The sequence below is a fragment of the Lepidochelys olivacea genome (assembly GCF_965140295.1).
Source record: "Lepidochelys olivacea isolate rLepOli2 genome assembly, chromosome: 4".
Lineage (NCBI taxonomy): Eukaryota > Metazoa > Chordata > Testudines > Cheloniidae > Lepidochelys > Lepidochelys olivacea.
This window is the reverse complement of record NC_140414.1, coordinates 51,456,023-51,482,432: the sequence shown is the minus strand read 5'-3', so window position 1 is coordinate 51,482,432 and position 26,410 is coordinate 51,456,023.

Here is a 26,410-nt window from a genome sequence, read left to right as displayed (position 1 = left end):
TCATTGTTCTTAAGATCCAAGGATTTGGGTCTGTGTTCACCTATGCAAATTGGTGAGGATTTTTATCAAGCCTTCCCCAGGAAAGGGGGTAGAGGGCTTGAGGGGAAAGACATTTCCAAGTGGGCTCTTTCCCTGTTATATTTGTTAGACGCTTCGTGGTGGCAGCAATAAAGTCCAGGGACAAAAGGTAAAATAGTTTGTACCTTGGGGAAGTTTTAACATAAGCTGGTAAAAATAAGCTTAGTGGGGTTTTCATGCAGGTCCCCACATCTATACCCTAGAGTTCAGAGTGGGGAAGGAACCTTGACAGGGTGTGTCACTCTCTGCCAATCCAGTGACTCCTCCTAGTCACTCTGGAAATTAGCTCAAGGCCAACTCCCTCTCAGCTGCAGTTTGCACTCCATTACTCTCTCTCTTTTGACCACCTGCAGGCCCTGTTGCAGCCTCAAGAATTCAGTGTCCTCTTTGTGTCTCAACCCTCTGGCTGTGCCACCATCTGTTTTTCCCCCTTCCAGGTGCATTTAGAATCACAATCCACTAGTCAGACCATTTTCCCAGTGGTTAATGTGGGGAACCCAGACCTGCCCACTACTCCGAGTCCCAGCCCAGGGACCCTATAGTTGGCAGCCATGTGCTGTATCCCCTCCAACTACTCAGTACACTTCCCCGAGCCCAAGCACCTTTTTTGCCCTTACCTCAGAGCCTCAAAATATCAGTCCTAGCAGCTAGCCAGGAGTTCCCTCTCACTCCCTTGGTTCCTGCCAGCAACTACTGTCTGTGGTGCTAGCTTTCATCCACTTGCTAGAAACCCAGTTCCCCCTCCTTGAGTTCCAGGCAGTGACTGACTGCTCTGTCCTGCGGCTCCTTTTATCTGAGCCTGCCAGGTCCAGGTTGGCCGCACCTCACACAGCATTTCTGGGCCATTCGGAGGATTCACCTCCACTGCTCCCTGCTGAGGTTAACTCTTGCTACTCCTCTGGGGGGGCGGACACCCCACCCCAATCCCTTTTGGCCCATTTTTACACCAATAGGCCCCATTCAGCAGAGCACTTAAGCATCTGGGTAACTTTAAGCATGTCCTTACGTGCTTTGAATTCGGCATATGCTTAAGTGTTTTGCTGAATTGGAGCTATAGTTCAGTAGTTAACCTAATACAGACAGTAAGTCAATTTTTAGTAACTTGTATGTCTGTAAAGATAACACTGAAACTTGATAGGTTTTAAATTGAAAAGATTTTTAATGTTTTTTCTTACTGTCCCTCATGTTTCCAATACTCTGGATGTGAAGTGACACTTACAATGAGCAATCATCATACAGGAATGGAACATACATATTGCCTTTTGTTTTATTGAGAATAAGCAGATTATACAAATAAGCTTGATTGGTCTATGATGAAAATGTGACTAAGAACTCACATTGTGAACCTATTGCATAGTTAATTATTGTGATTGTGTTACAATTCTGCAATTAGAAGTCTGTACCAGATCCAAAGAACACAACAGGATCATACTGCACATATATAGGCTTAGATAAGAACCCCTGCGGAAATTGCCACACTGCTCTAGCTGGTAGATCAACGGGAAACGTGGTGAAGCTCTCTCCTAAATTCTGTGTAACAAAATGTGAGACAAATGCATGACTTATGATGGAATGGAAAAATACAATCTCCAGAGGCAAAATAGAGAGGAAAAAATGGATCACATGACCAGAGACCCTATCTAAACTAACTTACTAGTTTGGCTCTTCAAAAAATGCTCCAAAGCAGGTAAAATAACTTCAACACAGGGAACAAAATTGACAGTGGCACGTGAGAGAAAATACACATTGGTAAGTCAGTATATGCTATCACATTAACTCATGTTGGCCAGGTGGAAATTTGTGGTTGTACAGCTAACAAAGACAGGATCTGGGCTTTTTTTTTTTATTTGATTTTTTCAAGTACCCCTCCACGAAGGAAGATTATACAGATAAAAACATGCTCTGGGTTTGCCGGAATTGTATGCACTTTTCATTGTATACATTGTTTCACAATTGTACACTTCAGAGTTTTTAGGAGGGCTTTGATGGAAAACAATAATTTGCCATGATACCTACAAAAGACTTGACAATGATTAGGATGTTGGTGTGCTCAGACCATTGCTTATCATATTGATTAATATGGTCTTATTGTTTCCTTGTATTCCCCTGTGCATCTGCCTGTATCCATCGGTTGTCTCTTGTATGCTCCTGTTCTGTGTTTGTACACTGCCTAGAACAATAGGGGCCTGATCCATGACTAGGGCTCCTAGGTGCTACAATAATACAAATATTAATACTAATAAAGTATTGTGCCTACACTTTATTATATTGTGTCTTTGCTGGATATTTATAGCTTTTGTGGGTTTTTTCTTTTGTCGCAGCAGTTTATCGTGTTTGTAGGATTTTTTTCCTGAGGAAAGAATTAAGCAGATTTGTGGTTTTATGTTTCTGGTATGTTTAACAAAATAAAGATATAAAAGGTCAAATATTAAAACTGGCATCTAAGGACCTGACCCTGTTGAAATGAGGCTTCGGGAGTTTGGATAGTGACCTTACGAAAACTGAAACAGACCCCAAATGATCTTCTATTTTTACGATAGAGAGACTTCATCACTACTGGTCTTCATCACTCCCTGTCTACTAAAACCATGAATTCAGTTTGGAGTGGAAAGGAAGAACTCCGTATGATGCTGAGAAAGCCATGATTTCACTAGGATTTTGTAGCTTCTGATTCTCAAGGAAAGGAAGTGATGAAGAACAATGCTCAATAGAAACCAGAAGCTCTTAGTGAAACCATGGATAACTTGGGGATGGAGAGCACACAAGGGTTTCAGTAGGAACTTTTGGTTTCTGTTATTTATTTAAGGAGCATCTGGTAGTGACGCTTATATTTAGGTTGTCCAACCTTTTCCATTATAAAGTATTCTTGTGAACTTTTCTTTTAGACGCATTAACATTCCCATTGTTTGTAGCAGGCCTTTGATATTCAGCAGGGTGAAGTCCCTCAAGCTAGGGAAGAGTCTTTTCATCCTCCTATGAGATTCCATTCCAATTTTGCTGATGGTAGTTTTGAACAGACTATTTCCCTTTTGTTGCTTATGTTCCTCAGGATAATTTTGACAATTATAATTGAGCATAGAAACATTCTAAGGCTGGGCTCATGCTGCCACCAAAGCAGCAGCAGCAGACTCAGTATTAGGAACATCTGGGCACTCTGGAGCCACTGTACAGGGATTGGGGAAAGAGGGAGAGAGAGAGCTGGGCTACATAACTTCCCCTGCCAGACCTGGCACAGGACCCAGTTACCCTCACTCCCTTAAGGGACACCACATGTGGTAGAACCCAGCTGGGCTCCACCCTCCGTAAGTCCCCCCAGACCCAGCAACTGGCCAAGTATCCCATTTTCCTCTGCCCTCTAGGGAATTACATTTGTCTGAAGCTCCCCCAGCTCCCAGGGTGGGGATAAAGGAAGCCAAGATGGACTGGACTCTTCCTTCTCTACCTCCCACTCCTGAGATCTTGTACCTAGACTCAAAATCCATCCTCCCCTATGGAATAACAGTTTTCTCTTAGTGCCAGCTAGCTTAGTTAGTTTTCCACCTCAAGTGATGATAGTCTGCGCTGAAGGTTCAGGGTTCAATCCTTGCTGAGGCTGTATGGGGGCAGAGAGGAAGGTAGAAGAGGTTGTTAATTTAATTTTAACATTTTTCATTTTTTAAAAAAAAATCTAGTACATTACATACAAAAATAAATTATATTAAAAATACTACTTAGATTGCAAAGTCAAATACTCAGAAGTTGGGAAATGACAGATGTAGGATTTAAAATTGAAATTCCTGGGCATTTATTTATAGATATATATATCAGACACACTATATATATCACACGCACACACACTTACACCCTTTGCAATTATATATGTTCACTATTCCAGGTTGCAAAATATCTGTGCATCAAACCAGAAATCCTACTCCTCACAAATGAAGTTTAACACCTCAGTAGTCACAAACAAAGATTTTCATAAACACATACTTCAGCAAACTGTGTTTCTGACTCATATTTGGTACACAGGCAGTACCCATTGCAATTCACTTAGAAAGATGAAGATATTCTACATTATAAAAACAAGTATTTTAATGGTGCGGACAGGGCCATGATCACAAATGTGTTCTGTAAAAATCTAAGCACTGATTTTAGAGACACATAATACCTTAATACACATCCATCTTATGACAGGTTTTGCATTATAAACCAGGAGCCAAATCTGCACCCTGTCTGCCAGGCACAGAAACCATGCCCTTCACAGCTCAAGTGCTTATAAGCCCTGATAGTCCTTATGACATATGTTGTTAATGACCTAATACTTTGCTTGTCAGTGGGACTGCAAAAACATAGGTTAGATTGACATGTACCTAATTTGCCTGCAATACCTTGCATCTTGGAACTGGAGGAACAAAGTCGTAGAAGTACATCAATGTAATGTACTCATTTAGGGGCTGTGCCTGGAAGTTAGAGTTAATGGGAGTTAATGTTGCTCAGCATCAATTTTGGGCTTTGGAGCAATAAAAGATGATGCGCTCTACATAAGTTCATTCAGAGGCTACCCCCAAGTGATGCAGCAGGGCCAGTTCTACAAGTTGGTGAGCCAAGCAGTTGCTCAGGGCACCACATTTTAGGGCAGGGGTCGGCAACCTGTGGCACACGTGCCAAAGGTGGCACGCGAGCGGATTTTTAGTGGCACTCTGCTGCCGGCCTGGGGTCCCGGCCACCAGCCCCTCTCAGCCCGCTGCCGGCCTGGAATCCCGTTTGTGGGTGGGGAGCTGTAAATGTAAAATGTATTACTAGCATGCAAAACCTTAAATGAATGAAGACTTGGCATGCCACTTCTGAAAGGCTGCCGACCCCTGGTTGAGGGAGTGTTGCACTGGTCAGCCTTTCCCTCCCTTCCCCCTGCCCCCGCCCCCCCCCCCGGCTGCCTGTTTTTGCTCTGCTTGATTGGTAAGCTTTTTTTGGGTGGAGGGCACCTATGGGGAGGGTTGAGCACCCTGACAAAGTTTTCTATCCTGGGTAGCAAAACATCTAGGACTGCCCCTGACTGCAGCCTCCCAACAAGCAGACCCATGAGTATATGCCCCAAAGGGTTAGAAAGATCTCATTCCCCACTTTCCTCTCCACTACCTCAGGCAGATTTGATTAGTTCTACACCCATGGCCATCCCAAAAATGAATCACGTCACAAACTTAACACTAAACACAGACATGTTAACAGAATGACTGCTTCCAGCTGTCTCTATCTTATGTGCCAAATAACCCACTTCTTTTCCTTCAAATCAGGGCTGGCCTTACCATGAGGCAAGCTGAGGCTGCTGCCTAAGGTGCCAGACTGTGGGAGGGTGCCACTAGGCCCAGAGTGTAGAAAATTGTGTCTGCTGCTGGTGCATATGTATTCTCTCTGCTCTAGATGCACAGAGATGGTGGAGTGCTGTGCCCTCCTTCCTTACTTCAGCACAAGAGACATAACAGGCAGGCAGGTAGGCAGAACAGAACAGGCGAGAGGGAACAACAGAAAGCAGCAGGAGCTGCAGGGAGAGAGAGGAGGAGGAGCCTCTTATGTACCTCTCTAACACCCCCAGGAGCCTGGACTGATTAAAACCAGCTTCTCAGGGAGCTTCCTGCTGCTTCCCTGAACCCACTTGAGGAGAACAGGCAGTCAACTGAAGTAGTAGGAGCCAGTTAGGCCCTTAAGATACTGATCTCTTCCCTCACTCAGGCCCTCCTACCAGCCTGCTTCTTTGTCCCCTTCAAGTGAGTGTTGAGCTGGCATCAGAACACAGAAAGAAGAAAACTCCCCTCAGAGGCAGCATTCAGAAAAAGAAAGAAAGCAAAGGAAGCTTTTCTATCTAAACAGGAAGGAGCTCTCCTGAGATACATACACACAAATGTTCAGGGTGAGCCTTCCGGGCCCAGTGAGGACGTGAGTGGTGAGGAGATGCCTGATCTTCCAATTAGAGTGCAGGTGACCTGGCAGGTACTGCAGCATCCAAGTCTCCACCTCAAATGGATCTAACCATGCACATTCCTGAAGTGTAGATCAGAGAAGAGTGTGGTGGAGGTGCAAGAAACAGCTGCTGCTGAGTTTAGTTCCTTAGATCTAGATGATCCAGGACTGTGGACCCACTTGAGCAGCAGTCTGAGGGACTTCCTTATACTGCATGGGCCACAGCAAGTGAAAAACATCATGTTCCCCAAAGACAATGAAAATAGAAGTTTCCATCCAACACATGACTGGCGTGAAATCCCCAATGGTGACAAAGTAGAGAGGCCATGGTGTATGTACTCAAAAACCCAGAATGCCGCATACTGTTTTTGTTGCAAAAAAACTCTTCCAGTCTAATGTTCCAGCCACATTGGGTTCTACAGGAACAAAGGACTGGAAAAATCTGGCTAGAAATCAGACATGCCATGAGAAGGCAGCAAATCACCAGAGAGCATTCCATAGGTGGAAAGAGCTTGAGATGAGACTAAGGTTAAAGGCCACCACAGATGATCAGCATCAAGAGAAGATTGCATCGGAGTCTCTTTACTGGCAAAATGTTCTGAAAAGGCTCATTGCCACATTGTGAGAATGCTTGCTACCCAAAACCTAGCACTGTGTGGCACTTCAGATCAACTGTATGTGCCAAATCATGGAAACTTCCTTACAACTGTGGGGCTGATAGCTGAGTTTGATGCTGTACTCCAGGAGCATCTAAGAAGAGTCACCACCCAAGAAATGTACACACACCACTACCTTGGAAAAATAATTCAAAGTGAGATCATACAGTTACTGGCAACAAAAGTCAAACAGAAGATTGTGGCAGATCTGAAGTCAGCAAGATATTACTGTGTTATTCTGGACCGCACACCTGACATCAGCCATACAGAACAAATGACTTTAATGGTGCGTTTTGTAACACCACCACAACCTAGTGAAAACATCCCAGCAATGGTGACTGTCAGAGAGCATTTTCTAGAATTTATTGACATTGATGATACCACAGGAGCTGGTATGACAAATGTGCTTCTTAAAAAGCTGGAAGATACGGGAATTGCGAGAGCTGACATGAGAGGTCAGGGCTACGATAATGGTGCCAATATGCGAGGAAAGAACAGAGGAGTTCAGACACGGATCCGAGAGTTAAACCCTCGAGCTTTTTTTGTCCCATGCAGTTCTCATTCATTGAGCTTTTTGGTCAGTGATGCAGCACCAGCTTCTTGTGAGGCTGCTGAATTTTTTAATGTAATTCAAAGCATCTATGTATTTTTCTCTGCATCAACAGCAAATTTTGCAGCAACATCTGGGAACATCCTCTCCGACATTGAAACCACTGAGTGCCACATAATGGGAAAGTCAAGTGGAGGTGATATAGCCTCTCAAACACTAGATTGGGAAGATAGATGATGCCGTAGTTGCCATTATGGAGGATAATGCTATGACAAGATCAGTTTGTGGGAGAACAGCGGCAGAGGGAAATGGAATAACTAGAAACATACATAACTTCAATTTCTGCATGGCTTAGTGTTGTGGCATGACATACTGTTTGAAATAAATGTTGTAAGTAAGAGACTCCAAGGCGTTGACCTTGATATATCTGGAGCAATGGAACAACTGGACAAAGCAAAGTCATACCTACAGTCTTACCGGTCAGATGAGGGATTTCAAAACGTTCTGAAGAGTGCACATATGTTGGCAGAGGAACTTCACACTGAAGCTAATTTTCCCACCTATTCAAGAATACAAGAGTCACCGAAGAAGACGACATTTTGATTACAAGGCATGGGATAAGCCCTTAAGAGACCCCAAAAACAATTCAAAGTTGAATTATCTAACCAGGTGCTAGACTGTGCAATACAGTCAGTTGAAGAACGTTTCATGCAGCTCAAGGAACACAGCTGTATATTTGGGATGTTGTATGATATTCCAAAACTCCTCACTATACCTGAAGAAGGCCTACACCAGCAATGCAGGGCACTACAGACAGTGTTGACGCATGATACCATGTGTGATATTGATGCAAGTGATTTAGATGATGAACTGAAAGCCCTTTCAAGATACATTTCAGCAGGATCAACTCCAAAGGCTGTTCTGGAATATATGTGCACAAAGAAGATGACCACCCTCTTTCCAAATGCTTTTGTTGCTCTGCGCATACTTCTAACACTTCCTGTAACAGATGCCAGTGGAGAACGCAGCTTCTCCAAGCTGAAGTTAATAAAAACACATCTATGCTCCACAATGACACAGGAAAGGCTGGTCGGCCTTGCAACCATCTCAGTAGAGCATGAGCTGGCCCAGACTGTGGACCTTCAGCAGGAAGCAGTTCAAATCTTTGCAACCAAGAAGGCATGGAAAGCACCACTTTGATTATTCAAACAGATAAAAATACCAGTGTTTACTATGCAGAGAAGAAAAGTTAACTTTCAAATGCCTGAACAGCAAATGTAAGTGTTACTTAAAATTTTTGAACAAGGCATTTTAAGTTGTTAGTTCTCCTTTATTGGGGTAGGTAGCAGAGCAGTACCATGAGAGGAGTAGAATGGGAAGAAGGCAGAATTGATACCTTTCAAAGTTTTGGCCCAAGCGAGGGGACATGGGGACATCATTTGAGCTCCCCGCCGCAGGTGCCAAAATGTTTTGGGCCGGCCCTGCTTCAAATCCCTATTTAAAAAACAGAGTTCTAAAAAGGCCCTTCTGTTACATCCTCTCCTTACTTTCCCACTTCAAACAAGCTCTTACGCTAGGCTTGCCATTATGACATGTGGGTAAGGAAGGATAGTCTTGTGGGCAAGGCATTAGACCAGGAGTTCTGCTTTCTCTTCCTGGCTCTGGCACAAGCTTCCTCTATGACCTTGGCAATTTGTGTAACCAGTCTGCCTTGGTTTCCCCATCCAGAGTACACAGTGTTTCGGGCAATCCTCAGCTAGCAGAGACATCCCTATGGGACATAACTTTGAGCAGTATTTATGCCATGGGCAACCCCTTCCCTTAAGATCAGAGCAGCTCTTAGATTCCCTGTATACAACTTGGTCAGTTTCAGAGTGAAAGCTCAGAATAGCTGAGGATCTAGCCCCGAGAATATGATCATGTAATTAAAGATTATATTATAATGAGTATGCACAAGTACATTCAAGGGCTTGGTTTTGAAACCTTAATATTCTAACATCTTGTGTGTCTAATTTCCTAAATTTTTAAAGATGAAAATGGAAAAAACCCAGAAATTTCATCATGTGGTGTCATATTGACATATTGGGTTATCAACAAGGTTGAAACCTTTAAACCATCACATAGACCTCCGTCACTTGAGCTAACAGAGTAACTAATAGCAATAATAGGCTGTCATCCTCCATCAGGACCACCACTAAAGGGCAATGGGATACTTTGCCAGTATGTTTCACAAATATTTGCTGTCAGCGGAGGAATAATGAAACTCGGGTATGTTTGGTTCCATTCCAGGCTCTGGAGGGAAGTCTGGATTAACGGGCACTGACTTTTTTGCCCATTCCCAACAAACTTCACCCCCTTCTGCCTTGTCCCCTACAAATTATCCCTGTCCCAGTCTGGTCTCTTCCCCAGTCCCATTCAGCCAGTCCCATTCTCCACTCTTCAGGTTTCTCATCCAGGTCCAGTCCCCATATCTAGCTCTTCAACTAAACTCAGTGTACCTCCCTCTACTAACCACACACTTCCTTCCCTGGCTTCCAATCCCTTTGTCTAGTCAGTCACATTTCCTCCCCCACCTCCAGTTCCCTTGTCCCATTCCCTTTCCCCCAGGCTCCTTGTCCAAATCTATCTCACCCCAGTCCAACTCTTGCCCTCCTGTATTTATATCAGTCAGCTTTCTTCATCAGCCTGAGCCCAACAGGGAGGTTATTTTGAGCACAGGAGAGACAATTTACCTGCTCTTAATTCAGGTGCCTGCCTGTACACAGACCTGCAACTGACTCAGCCTGCAGCAACCCATGGGTGCAACTTCAAGGAAAGTCCTGCTGAGCCCCAGGCTGGAGCATGCCCAGTCCACATAGAATCTTTGGGGAATTTAGTTGTTAAAATCTAAGAAGCCTCTATTGAGCATCGGCAAACTGCTATATTTCAAGGGTTCATAACTTAGTCAAATTTGGGCAGATTTTCATGTGGTCAGCAAAAGACACATTCTTGATACTAAAGCCACCCACCACTGCCAAAGTTTGGTTCCTTCCCCAAAGCACAGAGGTGCTAGAGCTCTTTTCTTTTAAAGGTCACCAGAATTTAATGTGAGCAAAACAGATTTTGCATAACCTTATTTTCAGAAACAGCTGAAATTTTCAATAAAAAAAAAATATATCAGCCTGAGGCAGACATCAGCATGAAAAATTTTAGCGTGAATGGTAAAAGTTTTGCAAAGTAACAGGAAGAGTAAACTGTTCTAGAAAGAATAATGTACTTAAGGAAAAAATGAATCAGGTTTAACTCAAAGGAGATGTAAGAGCTCTGGCCTTCATATATTCTGAAATGACCTATGTTCTTATGTAAGAACATATTGTGCTGAAATGCTTAGAGTGAAGTGAACGAGAGTGCATACTATTTTAATAGGCTCTCTCACAACTCAAAGTGTGCATGTTGTACTGAGAAAAGGAGGACTCGTGGCACCTGAGAGACTAACCAATTTATTTGAGCATAAGCTTTCGTGAGCTGCAGCTCACTTCATCGGATGCATATTGTGGAAAGTGTAGAAGATCTTTTTATACACACAAAGCATGAAAAAATACCTCCCCTCACCCCACTCTCCTGCTGGTAATAGCTTATCTAAAGTGACCACTCTCCTTACAATGTGTATGATAATCAAGGTGGGCCATTTCCAGCACAAATCCAGGATTTAACAAGAACATCTGAGGAGGGGGCGGGGCGTAGGAAAAAACAAGGGGAAATAGGCTTGAAGAGAGACTGGGAGTGGCTAAGTCACTATGCAAGGTAACCTAAGTTAATTGTATCCAATTTGCAAATGAATTCCAATTCAACAGTCTCTCGCTGGAGTCTGGTTTTGAAGTTTTTTTTGTTGTAATATCACAACTTTCATGTCTGTAATCGCGTGAAGTGTTCTCCGACTGGTTTATGAATGTTATATTTCTTGACGTCTGATTTGTGTCCATTTATTCTTTTACGTAGAGACTGTCCAGTTTGGCCAATGTACATGGCAGAGGGGCATTGCTGGCACATGATGGCATACATCACATTGGTGGATGTGCAGGTGAACGAGCCTCTGATAGTGTGGCTGATGTTATTAGGCCCTGTGATGGTGTCCCCTGAATAGATATGTGGGCACAGTTGGCAACGGGCTTTGTTGCAAGGATAGGTTCCTGGGTTAGTGGTTCTGTTGTGTGGTATGTGGTTGCTGGTGAGTATTTGCTTCAGGTTGTGGGGCTGTCTGTAGGTAAGGACTGGCCCGTCTCCCAAGATTTGTGAGAGTGTTGGGTCATCCTTCAGGATAGGTTGTAGATCCTTAATAATGCATTGGAGGGGTTTTAGTTGGGGGCTGAAGGTGACGGCTAGTGGTGTTCTGTTATTTTCTTTGTTAGGCCTGTCCTGTAGTAGGTGACTTCTGGGAACTCTTCTGGCTCTATCAATCTGTTTCTTCACTTCCGCAGGTGGGTATTGTAGTTGTAAGAATGCTTGATAGAGATCTTGTAGGTGTTTGTCTCTGTCTGAGGGGTTGGAGCAAATGAGGTTGTATCGCAGAGCTTGGCTGTAGACAATGGATCATGTGGTGTGGTCTGGGTGAAAGCTGGAGGCATGTAGATAGGAATAGCGGTCAGTAGGTTTCCGGTATAGGGTGGTGTTTATGTGACCATCGTTTATTAGCACTGTCGTGTCCAGGAAATGGATCTCGTGTGGACTGGACCAGGCTGAGGTTGATGGTGGGATAGAAATTGTTGAAATCATGGTGGAATTCCTCAAGGGCTTCTTTTCCATGGGTCCAGATGAAGATGTCATCAATATAGCACAAGTAGAGTAGGGGCATTAGGGGACGAGAGCTGAGGAAGTGTTGTTTTAAGTCAGCCATAAAAATGTTGGCATACTGTGGGGCCATGTGGGTACCCATAGCAGTGCCACTGATTTGAAGGTATACATTGTCCCCAAATGTAAAATAGTTATGGCTAAGGACAAAGTCACAAAGTTCAGTCACCAGGTTAGCCATGACATTATTGGGGATAGTGTTCCTGACGGCTTGTAGTCCATCTTTGTGTGGAATGTTGGTGTAGAGGGCTTCTACATCCATAGTGGCCAGGATGGTGTTATCAGGAAGATCACAGATGGATTGTAGTTTCCTCAGGAAGTCAGTGGTGTCTTGAAGGTACCTGGTAGCGTAGGGCCTGAGGAGGGAGTCTACATAGCCAGACAATCCTGCTGTCAGGGTGCCTATGCCTGAGATGATGGGGCGCCCAGGATTTCCAGGTTTATGGATATTGGGTAGTAGACTATCCCAGGTTGGGGTTCCAGGGGTGTGTCTGTGCAGATTTGATCTTGTGCTTTTTCAGGGAGTTTCTTGAGCAAATGCTGTAGTTTCTTTTGGTAACTCTCAGTGGAATCAGAGGGTAATGGCTTGTAGAAAGTGGTGTTGGAGAGTTGCCGAGCAGCCTCTTGTTCATATTCCAACCTAGTTAGAGGAGGAGACTAGAAACCAGGTCTCTAGCAATCTCTGCCATGAACTCGCTGTGCAACCTTAAACAAGTCTGTTAGGCTGGGAATTGAAATTCAACTGGAGTAGGGTGCCTAACTCCCCTAGGCTCCTTTGAAAATCCTAGCCTTAGCCTTTCCAGGCCTCATTTTGCCAATAATAGCGCCTTACTTCAAAAGGGTGCTGCAAGGCTAAGTGTGTTTGTAAAGCACTTGCAGATCCTCAGCACTAAATGCAAAACATTACAGAAAATCTTTTCCATTGAATATGGAAATTAATTTTCATTTTATATATTGTATGTCACCTAGTTTCTCTCAAAAGCAAAATTATCAGAGATTTTTATTCTGAAAGAAGATAGATTTAATTGCAAGAGATTGTTTTTAAAGTTCTAGCCAATTAAGCAAATACAGACATAATAAAACCTAAGAATGATAAATATGTATTCCTATTACTGTATATGCTTTTCTATTTCATTAACTGCTTTCAATAGTATTTTTGTTAAGAATTCCATTTTAAAAGCCCACAATAATTTATAAGTCACACTTAACTGACATCACTACTGTGACTGGTTACCAGAGCTGATCATCCTCACAGAATAGCAATGCATCTAACTCACTTAAGAATTCAACCAAGAAATATATTTCACTGTCTTAAAGTATAATAATAAACTCAGGGAAACTATTGAGTTAAATGACCTGTATGTTTTAGCATCTAAGTCTTTTCACACACATACCCTAAAAAGTAAAATGTATGTCTACAGTATGAAATTAGGTTGAATTTTAAAAAGTTGTTTTTTTAGAAATTGTTTTTAATATAGTCGATTGTGTGCGTCCCCACACAAAATGCTCTAAGTGCATTAAGTGCATTAACTCGGCGGAGTGCTTCCACAGTACCGAGGCTAGCATCAACTTCTGGAGTGTTGCACTGTGGGAAGCTATCCCACAGTCTCTGCTGCCCATTGGAATTCTGGGTTGAGAGCCAATGCCTGATGGGGCAAAAAACATTGTCGCGGGTGGTTCTGGATACATGTCATCAGGCCAGCCCTCCCTCCCTCCCTCTGTGAAAGCAATGGCAGACAATCGTTTTGCGCCTTTTTTCCTGAGTTACCTGTGCAGACACCATATGAAGGCAAGCATGGAGCCCGCTCAGCTCACTGTCACCGTATGTCTCCTGGGTGCTGGCAGACGCGGTACTGCATTGCTACACAGCAGCAGCAACCCATTGCCTTGTGGCAGCAGATGGTGCAAAAGGCCTGAAAACCATCCTCATCATGTCAGAGGTGCTCCTAGCCACCTCGGTAAGGTCAGTCAGGAGCACCTGGGCAGACATGGGCGCAGGGACTAAATTAGGAGTGACCTGACCAGGTCATTCTCTTTAGTGCTGCAGGCAGTCCTATTGTATCATCTTACGGTGAGCAGGCAAGAGATGAGGATGGCTAGCAAAAATCTGCTGCCAGTCAAAGATGTAAAAGATAGATGGAGTGGATCAAAACAAGAAATAGACCAGATTTGTTTTGTATTCATTTGTTCCCCCCTCCCTCCTTCCCTCTGTGAAATCAACGGCCAACAATCGTTTTGGTGAGGTCTGTCAGGGGCACCTTGAAAACCTTAATGGAGATTCAGTCCTGCCTGAAATACCAGAGGGAGGGATAGCTCAGTGGGTTGAGCATTGGCCTGCTAAACCCAGGGTTTTGAGTTCAATCCTTGAGGGGGCCATTCTGTGTGACAGTTTTTGTTTCTCTTTGATGTAAAGCCACCCCCTTTGTTGATTTTAATTCCCTGTAAGCCAACCCTGTAAGCCATGTCGTCAGTCGCCCCTCCCTCCGTCAGAGCAATGGCAGACAATCGTTCTGCGCCTTTTTTCTGTGCGGATGCCATACCACGCCTGCCAGCACCCAGGAGACATACGGTGATGGTTAGCTGAGCGGGCTCCATGCTTGCCGTGGTATGGCGTCTGCACAGGTAACTCAAGAAAAAAAGGCGCAAAACGATTGTCTGCCCTTGCTTTCACCGAGGGAGGGAGGGAACGGAGGCCTGACGATATGTACCCAGCACCACCCACGACAATGTTTTAGCCCCAGCAGGCACTGGGGATTTCTACCCAGAATTCAAATGGCGGCAGAGACTGCGGGAACTGTGGGATAGCCACCCTTAGTGCAATGCTCCGGAAGTCGACGGTTGCCTCGGTACTGTGGACACACTCCGCCGACTACATGCACTTAGAGCATTTGTGTGGGGACACACACAATCAACTGTATAAAAACGCTTTCTACAAAACCGACTTCTATAAATTCGACCTAATTTCGTAGTGTAGACATACCCCTAGTGTAGACCAGGGCTTAGAAAGGTGATGTAAGATGTCTTAGGTTTAGAAGGTCCACAGTACAAACAATTAACCTTAGTGGGAAAATGATGTAACAAAAGGAGAATCAGGCCCACGTTTATCTGAAAGTCACTTTCGCCTCAGAACTTCAGACTAAAAACAGAAAAAAAAAACCACACACACACGAAAGCCACCTCTAATTTCAACTGCAAAAAAACTACCCTTCTGATCAACAGATTCAGTAATGATCCCCATCTTTAAGTTAAGAGCTAAAGTTATCAGTTGTAGATTCTGTAGTTCCTTTAATATTTTCAGCATTTTGATCTTTTATGTACACATAAAAAGTAATGAATTTTTTCCATTCTGAAAGCCAACTATCTTCATCATGATGGGCACATATGAACGCCAATTTAAAAATTTTGACTTGCCTGCGTAACGAAGTCATGAAGATCATGTTTGTAACCTTACTTTGAACTCTTGGCAAAAAATAAAGTTATTTTAAAAAGGCATTTGATGGTTTTGATGTATGCCCCCGATACTTTGATCCCCTCTTACTTTGAAGATGATTCCAAAAGGAAATTTGAGGCATATACTGAGATCCAGAACCACCAATTGAAAATTTGTCATTCTAACACAGACAGACAAATGTTTTAAACCAATTCATGCTTTCACAGAAAATGATGGCAATCAAAAGTTTTACAGTCCCTCAGAATGCAGTTACATAATCCATTATGTCTGACAGTTCATTAGATTTCCAAAAAATATTTTATTAAATGAATATAGAGGCAGTAGTGATACAGAAGCAAAACACTTTAAAGTTCTCCATACTAATAACTTCATTTTGAGCCTTTTTGCATTCCAACTAAGAACATAGATTTTTATGTTACCAATTCAAATTTTCCCTGGTGTCTAAATCCAGAAAAAGAGCTTACTTGCATATTTTGATTTGCTTTTTTCAAAAGCAACACAGCTCACCAGGCTGTGTCATTTTAATCTCAAAAGACCAGTTCTGAAGAGCTGACAAACATGTATAGCCTTTTAACTGCAACCACAACTTCAGAGATTGAAATGCACAAGTTGATGTTAAGAGTAACAAGAAGGGTTTCTTCAGGTATGTTAGCAACAAGAAGAAAGTCAAGGAAAGCGTGGGCCCCTTACTGAATGAGGGAGGCAGCCTAGTGACAGAGGATGTGGAAAAAGCTAATGTACTCAATGCTTTTTTTGCCTCTGTCTTCACGAACAAGGTCAGCTCCCAGACTACTGCACTGGGCAGCATAGCATGGGGAGGAGGTGACCAGCCCTCTGTGGAGAAAGAAGTGGTTTGGGACTATTTAGAAAAGCTGGATGAGCACAAGTCCTTGGGGCCGGATGCGCTACATCCAAGAGTGCTAAAGGAGTTGGCGGATGTGATTGCAGAGCCATTGGCCATTATCTTTGAAAACTCATGGCGAGCGGGGGAAGTCCCAGATGACTGGAAAAAGGCTAATGTAGTGCCCATCTTTAAAAAAGGGAAGGAGGTGGTTCCTGGGAACTACAGGCCAGTCAGCCTCACCTCAGTCCCTGGAAAAAATCATGGAGCAGGTCCTCAAGGAATCAATTCTAAAGCACTTAGAGGAGAGGAAAGTGTTAAGGAACAGTCAGCACGGATTAACCAAGGGCAAGTCATGCCTGACTAATCTAATTGAGTTCTATGATGAGATAACTGGCTCCGTGGATGAGGGGAAAGCGGTGGACGTGTTGTTCCTTGACTTCAGCAAAGCTTTTGACACGGTCTCCCACAGTATTCTTGTCAGCAAGTTAAAGAAGTATGGACTGGATGAATGGACTATAAGGTGGATAGAAAGCTGGCTAGATTGTCGGGCTCAACGGGTGGTGATCAATAGCTCCATGTCTAGCTGGCAGCTGGTATCAAGTGGAGTGCCCCAAGGGTCGGTCCTGGGGCCGGTTTTGTTCAATATCTTCATAAATGATGGCGGGGATTGCGCCCTCAGCAAGTTTGCAGAGGACACTAAACTGGGAGGAAAGGTAGATACCCTGGACGGTAGGGATAGGATACAGAGGGCCCTAGACAAATTAGAGGATTGGGCCAAAAGAAATCTGATGAGGTTCAACAAGGACAAGTGCAGAATCCTGCACTTAGGATGGAAGAATCCCATGCACTGCTACAGACTAGGGACCGAATGGCTCGGCAGCAGTTCTGCAGAAAAGGACCTAGGGGTTACAGTGGACGAGAAGCTGGACATGAGTCAGTGTGCCCTTGTTGCCAAGAAGGCTAATGGCATTTTGGGATGTATATGTAGGGGCATTGCCAGCAGATTGAGCGACGTGATCGTTCCCCTCTACGCAAGATTGGTGAGGCCTCATCTGGAGTACTGTGTCCAGTTTTGGGCCCCACACTACAAGAAGGATGTGGAAAAATTGGAAAGAGTCCAGTGGAGGGCAACAAAAATGATTAGGAGACTGGAATGCATGAGTTATGAGGAGAGGCTGAGGGAACTGGGGATGTTTAGTCTACGGAAGAGAAGAACGAGGAGGGGATTTGATAGCTGCTTTCAACTATCTGAAAGGGGGTTCCAAAGAGGATGGATCTAGACTGTTCTCAGTGGTAGCTGATGACAGAATGAGGAGTAATGGTCTCAAGTTGCAGTGGGGGAGGTTTAGGTTGGATATTAGGAAAAAAAACTTTTTCACTAGGAGGTTGGTGAAACACTGGAATGCATTACCTAGGGAGGTGGTGGAATCTCCTTCCTTAGATATTTTTAAGGTCAGGCTTGACAAAGCCCTGGCTGGGATGATTTAGTTGGGGATTGGTCCTGCTTTGAGCAGGGGGTTGGACTAGATGACCTCCTGAGGTCCCTTCCTATCCTGATATTCTATGATTCTATGATTAAATAATTATCAGGGTTTTGATCTATTGGGCCTGACTCTCCAATGCTCTGCACTTTGTTTGGCATTTACACCCAGGAAGAGTATGTGCAAAGTGAGTATGAAAAGCAACTGTGCTCTTAATTATATGTATATTGTATATGATTATACAAGGTGCCTGGAGCTGATGAAGCAAGGCCTGTTATATTTGTACACTTGTCATATGAAAAGTACTTAGCATGCTTTGAGCAGAGGGGTAGGACTAGATGACCTCCTGAGGTCCCTTCCAACCCTGATAGTCTATGATTCTATGATTAACAAAAGTAAAAAAACAAAACAAAAACAAAACACAAAAAACAAGGTAAAACAAGACATCAATGCAGCCATATAAAGGTATGGAAGCTAAAATCAGTGCTATGAAAACAGGTACAACTCCTATTGATTTCAATGACTATTTCCCTCTTCGTACCAGCTTAAAGTCAGCCCAGTTTGAAAAGCATTGCTCTTTTATATAACAAAACTAGGCCACACAACTTCTCCTTGCATTTCCAACATAAGAATCTATGGCCAAAACTTTCAGACCTAAGTGCCCACATTTGCCATGTCAATCCCTATTTAGGCAGTTAAATTAGCGGCGACCTGACTTTTCAGAGATGCAAGAGATACAAAATGCCCACTGAAATCAATATGGGTGTTTCACAGCTGTAAATAAAAGAGTGAGAGCAGAATCAGGCTCACCTTCCCTAGCTACTTCCTCTAGGTAGAAAAATAAAACTGAAGCAACTTTGCTTAATCCTGGAAACGGAAAAAGTGAAAAACAAAGAGCAGTAGGATCTGATTTTATTACTGAATTCCAATTTTCCCCCCCACCAGATCTTCAGCTGGTGTGAATCACAATGGCTGTACTGGAGCAGCCATACTGCAAAAAAATCTGACTCTCCATTTCTATTTGTGTTCAGACACTTAATGTATTCTTCCCACTCTACATTTGGCATATAACCTAATGCAAATCTGAATGTAGTTATCACACAGGTGAGAAGTATCAAGCTTTTGATCTCCAGCTACTTCTAGGGTGAAAGACTCAGAAAGTGGAAGCCCCCCGCTTTTCACTTACAAGGAAAAAAGCCTCAAGTATGACATCCTAGATTGAACACAACTAAACAAGGGGTATTTTCCCTGCAGAAAAAAAGTCAAGCCAAAAACTTTTGCAAGGAAAGCATTTTATCCTGCTCTTTCCAGCAGCACATGGACAGGAAATGAAAAAATTTTGCTCATAGTTTGGTCCCCTACATGCATAGAACTACAGAACAGAAGTACAGCCCACCAGTGGGTCTATCATTTCACTTCACTGTCCATTCAGAAAGGCAGCAGCAGTCCTGGTACAAAATAGCGACAGGCCTGGCCAGTTACTCTAGTCAGTCAAGATCTGTAAGAAAAGCACAAGCTCCTGTAGACCATGGTCCATCTGTGTTTGCCCAGGCCCCCTGCAGAACAGATATATTCTGTTATTGTCCTGGCACCTGGCCCCTCCTTGCTATTTAAATACCTCTGTAGCTGCTGCTCAGTGCAGCAATAATTAATATTAATACTTTCCCACCTCACAGTGTTGTGAAAATAAATTCAAAATTTCTCATTCTAGTGCAATGGGGGCTACATAAAAACCTAGAAAGAGCTTTGTGAAAATGGAGTCTGTCTCTGAGATATTTCATTCAAGATTGATTATTGGAACCCATCCTGCGTTTGAAGCCAATTTCAAATTAAACCTTCGAACAGTCAGGTGACTCAGTGACTATGCATTATTTCTTAATGTTTACCCTCGATCACTGAAGAAACCATGGCATATATCCTTTGGATAGTTCATAGGTAAGAAAATTTCAGTTTTATCTATTGATGAGAGCTGAATTTGAAAGCTCTCCATCTAATACATAAAGTCATAGGTTTAGACCAGAAGTTCCCAAAGTGTGGGGCACCCCCACCCTGGGGGGGCACTTGGAGGAACATCCGGTGGGGGGGAGGGGATGCGGTGGACTCAGGTCAGCCCCACAGGGGGGTGGGGGTGCAGGGATGGAGCACCACCCAGCCCCTCCCCACGCCCAGCTCTGCTCCAGGCCCCCAGCAGCCACGTCCCCAGCTCCCGATCCCATGACTGGCCCTATCCAGACTCCCCAGCCTCCACACAGCTCTGCTCCTGGCCTCATCCCCAGCCTTGGGGCCCCCAACATCATGAAAGTATTTGTTTCTTTTTATGGTTATTTGAATTATGAATCCTTGTATCATATGGGTACATTTAAAGTCTGTCAAATTTTGTAGGCTAAAATAGGACTGGATCAATATGTGGTTGCAAAACCTCCAACAACTGCATAGATATTATAGGAAAAGTAGGTAAGACCCTTCCTTCTGATACTATACTAAGCTAATACAATCTAGTTAAAACAGAGGTCTTCTGTGAGATGCCTACCACATATCGGACGCTATAATATATAGTAATAATTCCTTAGCATGGTGCAAGGGAGCATGATAGTGCTGTCCATTCTATGAGATGTTGTGGTCATTAAAAATTGTTACTTTTTAAGTACAGAGATGTAATTCTCAGTGTTCTGACCACCCTCCAACATGTAATTACATTCTACTTACTCCTTTTCTTCCTCTTGTATAAAGGCGAATAATGTTATATTGTGTGTGGTGTTCCACAGCCATATTTCACCTCACAAGTAGCTGCATTTGAAAGGGGAGTGAAATTATCCCTTTATAAGTTTGCATATCAGTTTAAGTGCATTTTGGGAAGAAAAATTTACTTATTATGGAGGCATCAGCAGTGACTCCACATTTAAGATTACTTTTTAGTTTATATGCAAAAGTCAGTGCAAACTCCTTTGATCCAATTCATGCCTGTGCCAGAGTTGAGCTTTCTGCCACTTCAGTGCTTCCCCTACAATGGGCAAGCCAAGAGCTGCTTCTACACCTGACACAAGTAAGAAGAACCCAAGGGCTGTTGCAACTTGCACCTACCTATGGACCTGCTGCAGCATCCAGGAATAGACTGTATACAGTAGCCCTTAAGGCACTTCCCCATGCTTCAGGGAACACCTTCAATAAGCCTCCTGTAGTGGGATGATATAGAGCACTACCTGGGGAGGTCCCCCTAGACTGGAGAATTCCTTAAGAGCCGGACCCAGCATAAAGGGAGCACAATGTAGTGATGTGGTGGGTGAAATTCTGTGGCCTGCGTTGTGCAGGAGGTCAGACTAGATGATCATAATGGTCCCTTCTGACCTAAATATCTATGATGTTTCACACTTCAACTGAATTTAGTCTTCTGATATGGCATGTCATAAATAAAGGGAAGGGTAAACCCCTTTAAAATCCCTCCTGGCCAGAGGAAAAATTCTCTCACCTGTAAAGGGTTAAGAAGCTAAAGGTAACCTTGCTGGCACCTGACCAAAATGACCAATGAGGAGACAAGATACTTTCAAAAGCTGGGAGGAGGGAGAGAAACAAAGGGTCTGTGTCTGTCTGTATGCTGCTTTTGCCGGGGATAGACCAGGAATGGAGTCTTAGAACTTTTAGTAAGTAATCTAAGCTAGGTATGTGTTAGATTAGGATTTCTTTAAATGGCTGAGAAAAGAACTGTGCTGAATAGAATGACTATTTCTGTCTGTGTATCTTTTTTGTAACTTAAGGTTTTGCCTAGAGGGATTCTCTATGTTTTGAATCCAATTACCCTGTAAGGTATCTACCATCCTGATTTTACAGAGGCAATTCCTTTATTTCTATTTACTACTACTTCTATTAAAAGTCTTCTTGTAAGAAAACTGAATGCTTTTTCATTGTTCTCAGATCCAAGGGTTTGGGTCTGTGGTCACCTATGCAAATTGGTGAGAATTTTTACCAAACCTTTCCCAGGAAGTGGGGTGCAAGGGTTGGGAGGATTTTGGGGGGAAAGACGTGTCCAAACTACGTTTCCCAGTAAACCCAGTTAGAGTTTGGTGGTGGCAGCGGATATTCCAAGGGCAAAAGGATAAAATTAATTTGTACCTTGGGGAAGTTTTAACCTAAGCTGGTAAAAGTAAGCTTAGGAGGTTTTCATGCAGGTCCCCACATCTGTACCCTAGAGTTCAGGGTGGGAGGGAACCTTGACATGGCACAATAAACCTTTAGAGGAAAATGGAATTCTTCATGTATGTTTTCACAATAAAAGAGTGTTACTCATTTTTGCTTGGGTAATGGTTGAAAAATTTCCCTTGTCCTCACATTTGGGTTCCTCCAGTTAAACCAACACACTCCCCATGAACTTCTTACACAGATAACATCTCACACACAGGCCACTTTTGAACTTATATATTTATATATAAATTTTACATAAAAAGAAGAGTTCTTCTTCAGGGTTGACTATTAAGAGGAAATATGAGAAGATGAGGCAGATGTTCTCACTGTGGGCATCTGAACAAAGAGTTCTGAGGACAATATTGGACTATAGTACAGATATTTGGATTATTTACAGCCACTGAAAACTATCATGCAGTTCTGAATTAGTAAGCGTACAGCATCCCTGCATGAGGAGCAGCTAAGCCCATTTCATTTCAGTCTTACCTATACTAAGGAACATGTAATTGCTTATGCCTTTTGCATTATTTCCAATTTAGTAATGATTTCCATTGTAAACAAATCAATTTCCACTTTAATTGTTTAGCTCTGAGTGAACTTACAGAGCTGAGAGGGCAGAGAGAAAAACATAATAAATAGCTCTGCATCCGAATTTTAATCACAAGAAGCAGAACTTATGAACCCAGTCGGTTCTACTGAGTTATGAACTAGTTCTTCCTCCAGTGTAAATTAAAATTCCTATTGCATACAAAAAGCCATTTTTATTGTGAACACATTTTATTACTGTTGAAAGGAAGTGCAGAAATAATGGAAGTCGGTTTAAAGTAAATACACAGCCTTATGCCTCTCTGGCTGATTATTCGCTAAACCCAGTAATTTTGTGCCCTGCTGTTTGAATGTTGTATTTTGTACTGGTGTATTCAAGAGAAGAAGTGGAAGAATATAAATTGCTGGGATGTGGTGAAACGAGAGCTGTGTGATGACAGCACAATCTACTCCAAGCACTGAAAAGGAATATGTCCAATCAAGCATTTTTTTGCTGTGTTTTGCACTTGGTAACCTCAACCCTTTTTCAGGAATAATTTATATATTTTTTCCAAATAGTAACCAAAAATCAGAACTAATAAAAGTAACAAATGGGAGAACTGAAAAATTATAGAGTTTAGACAAAGTGGAATCTGGTATTTAATCTACAGTATTTTAGACGCTTAAAGCTAATTATGACAGGATAGCTGTACAGTGAGCTAGGAGAGCATAGGTTTGACATCATTACCACATTGGAGTGCAGTGACATATGCCCTGGGTGTTTCAGCAAGGCAGCTCCCAAGGAGATAAGCAAGTAAGTACAGCAGTGAAACACAAGAAATGTCATTAATGTAACATGTGAAAGTAACTAGAAGAGTTCTGGAGACATGTAATGGGGAGATAAAGTGTGAAATCTTGACCCCACTAAAGTCAATGGCAAAATTCCAATGAGACCAGCATTTCACCCAAGATATATAGGGGAGACAATGACTAACTTTATATTATGTCAACTCAAATGAAAACTTCACTCTGAAAATAAGATTTGACTTATTCTGGCACTCATCTCGGACAAAAGCCTAGGCAAATTGGTGGGCTTTGCATATGATGAGGCAGAAGGATAACAGCCTCTGATGGTCAGAAATGAGGACCCTTAACTGAGAATACCCTGCTTCTAGAGTTCAAATCTGGGTTTTGGTAGAGTGGCCCTGCTGTTTTAAAAGCGTATAGAGAGAAAATAATTTTCAAAAGCAGCCAGGAATCATCTGGCTCTAGATCAATAGCTCACAGGCAACACCATGAAGTGCATCAGAAACAAGCCAAGCCAGGCACAGAACACAGGAGTAATATGTTCAGCACGGCAAGCTCTTCTAAGTAATGGGACAGAAAGTGCCGAGTGGTCTTCAAGAGTAGCTCATGTAAAACACAATACAATATTGTTATATATGGGACACTCACATACAACTACAAACATGATTTTAAGAGCACACTGAAAACAAGCCAGTCTGCAGACTGCTCCACAATAACTAAGCTGACAATGAAAAATGCATATTAAAGGAAAAAACAGAACTTTCTGTATGCCAAACCAAAATATACCTGATACAATGTAGAATACTTTGAAACTAAACTCGTAAATTGAATAAATTTGTTCAGAGGAGAACTTTGTAAAGAAATGTAGTTTAACAAGATTTTCCTGTATTACAATGAAAGAGAAAATATTTTGTAGAAAATAGGACATTGAGATAATACCTAGTATGTTTACTGGTGTATATCTTCTAATTTCCTACTGCTGTTAATGATCTCTCTTACATGCTTACATCACTCATGACATGCAAATAGGGTGGTGTTTGTTCTTTGCCCCTGGGGTGCTACTGACTGACACTATGTTATCTTGTGTTTTGACATTCCCCAGTTTAGAAAAATAGATATGATAGATAGGAAAGTCCATACGGATTACACCCATGCACGTGTAAAATACAGTCCACAGTGAGAGCAGTGATAAAGCATCCCACCACTGAGAATGAGAGAGAGACTAAAAGAGCTGTTAAAAGGGGTAACAGAGAACAGAATCCAAATTTTATTAAAAACTTTCACCGAAATCTGTTTTAAACCCATAAGGTAATGGCATACAAGGAGAAACCAATTGCTTCCTCCCACTCTTAAGCAATGAAAGAAACCCCCAGCACGCTTACCTTATAGGAGATTTGTTTAACTGTTGTGAGTTTGTTGGATTCAAGAGGCGCTATTAGTACTTTATTAGGTTTCAGAGTAGCCGCCGTGTGAGTCTGTATCTGCAAAAAGAACAGGAGGACTTGTGGCACCTTAGAGACTAACCAATTTATTTGAGCATGAGCTTTTCATGTGAATGAGGATCAGCCTGCTGCTAATTTATAGCCTCACAGAGCACCACTTGGTGGCAATAATTCAACATTGCAGCTTCCCATTCAGGAGAATGGGGAAACTGCTAAGGTACTGATGGCTTGTTGTTTTTAGTGTGAATGTTCTTTCTACCTCTGGTTCGGCCTTTTCTGTCTTCATGGATGGCTGGCATTGGTGGCCTCACTTTCCACTGGTGAGAGGCAGCTAAAGTAGCAAACCATTTTAATGGTTAAACAAATATAAAAAACAACTGAAGAGCAGGGAAAGATAGAAAATGACTGGTTTGCTGAAACCAAAGGGAGATGAAAATAAGGAGACAAAGCTGGTCCCCAGGAACTAGGTCTTCTCTGAAAGAAAGAAGGGTCTGGGAGGAAAGAGGATGGTCTTATGGTCAAAGCAACAGCTGGGACTGTCAAAGATCTGGATTAAATTTCTTATTTCTTTCACAAACTTCCTATGTAACTTTTGGTAACTCACTTCGGTGCTACTTCACAAAAGGTCTTAGGGGCCTAACTCCAAAATTTAGACTCCAGTGTCTCAAACTTCCTGTTTGACAGACTGACAATTTCCTGCAATATCCTGAATTAACTTTATTGAATTAGGTGAATACCATTGGGGTCCGTTGTATTAAAAATGGAGTTGTGTAGGTGTTGTTGTGAAATTGTATGTATTTCTATGGGAAAGCTAAATAGGAGAACAGCAGGTGATGATTATGCAGATTGACTCAGGTTGTTACCTTTCCAAAAGGGTGGGATGTATGTATATATTAGTTAAAACTGAATTCTCCAGGGACCAACGGACAAAGCAAGTATTTTTTAGATAAATAGCCTATGTTTAAACTGGCTCTTCTTCCTCATCCAGCAAATGGGCAGGCTCTCTGGTCCACGGAAGGACATAATCCTTAGGGTTTGATTGGAAGGACTGGACCTGCCAGCATCCATGTTAGGGTTGGGTTGATTCTGGTAAGCTTATTAACCTCTGTGTAAGGGGGGGGGGTTTGTTTTGCTTTTAATGTTTTCTCTAATGCTTTTTACCTTAAAAACAACATAGGCTTGCTTAGGAAGTCTGTGTGTACTTAAATAACTGTAGCAATTACATTCATCTCTGAAGAGAAACCAAGTAGGTGCCCTTGGGCAACATGTCTGTGTTAGGGAGTCCATAGTGAAGGCAGGAAACTATACAGCCTGGAATTACCGCCCCCACCGCCATCAGAAGGAAAAGAGACACGTGTCTTACCCAAGGGAGGTGACCATCACAGGTGGTGGATGCCTGAGAGTAGGTGCGTTTGCTGGACCACTGATGGGAAATACAGGTGCATTGGACACCCTGCTCAGCTGCCACCTAACCCTGTAGGTGCTTAAAATACCTTAGTACATACATTTTCACTGTAAAAGTTTCTGCCTCTGGGCATGAGCACTACTGTCTTAGGCAGGCATTCAGACACCTCTGTCTTGCCTAAGACCTTGCAGGATTCATATATTCCCAGGTCAGAAGGAAACGTGATCTAAT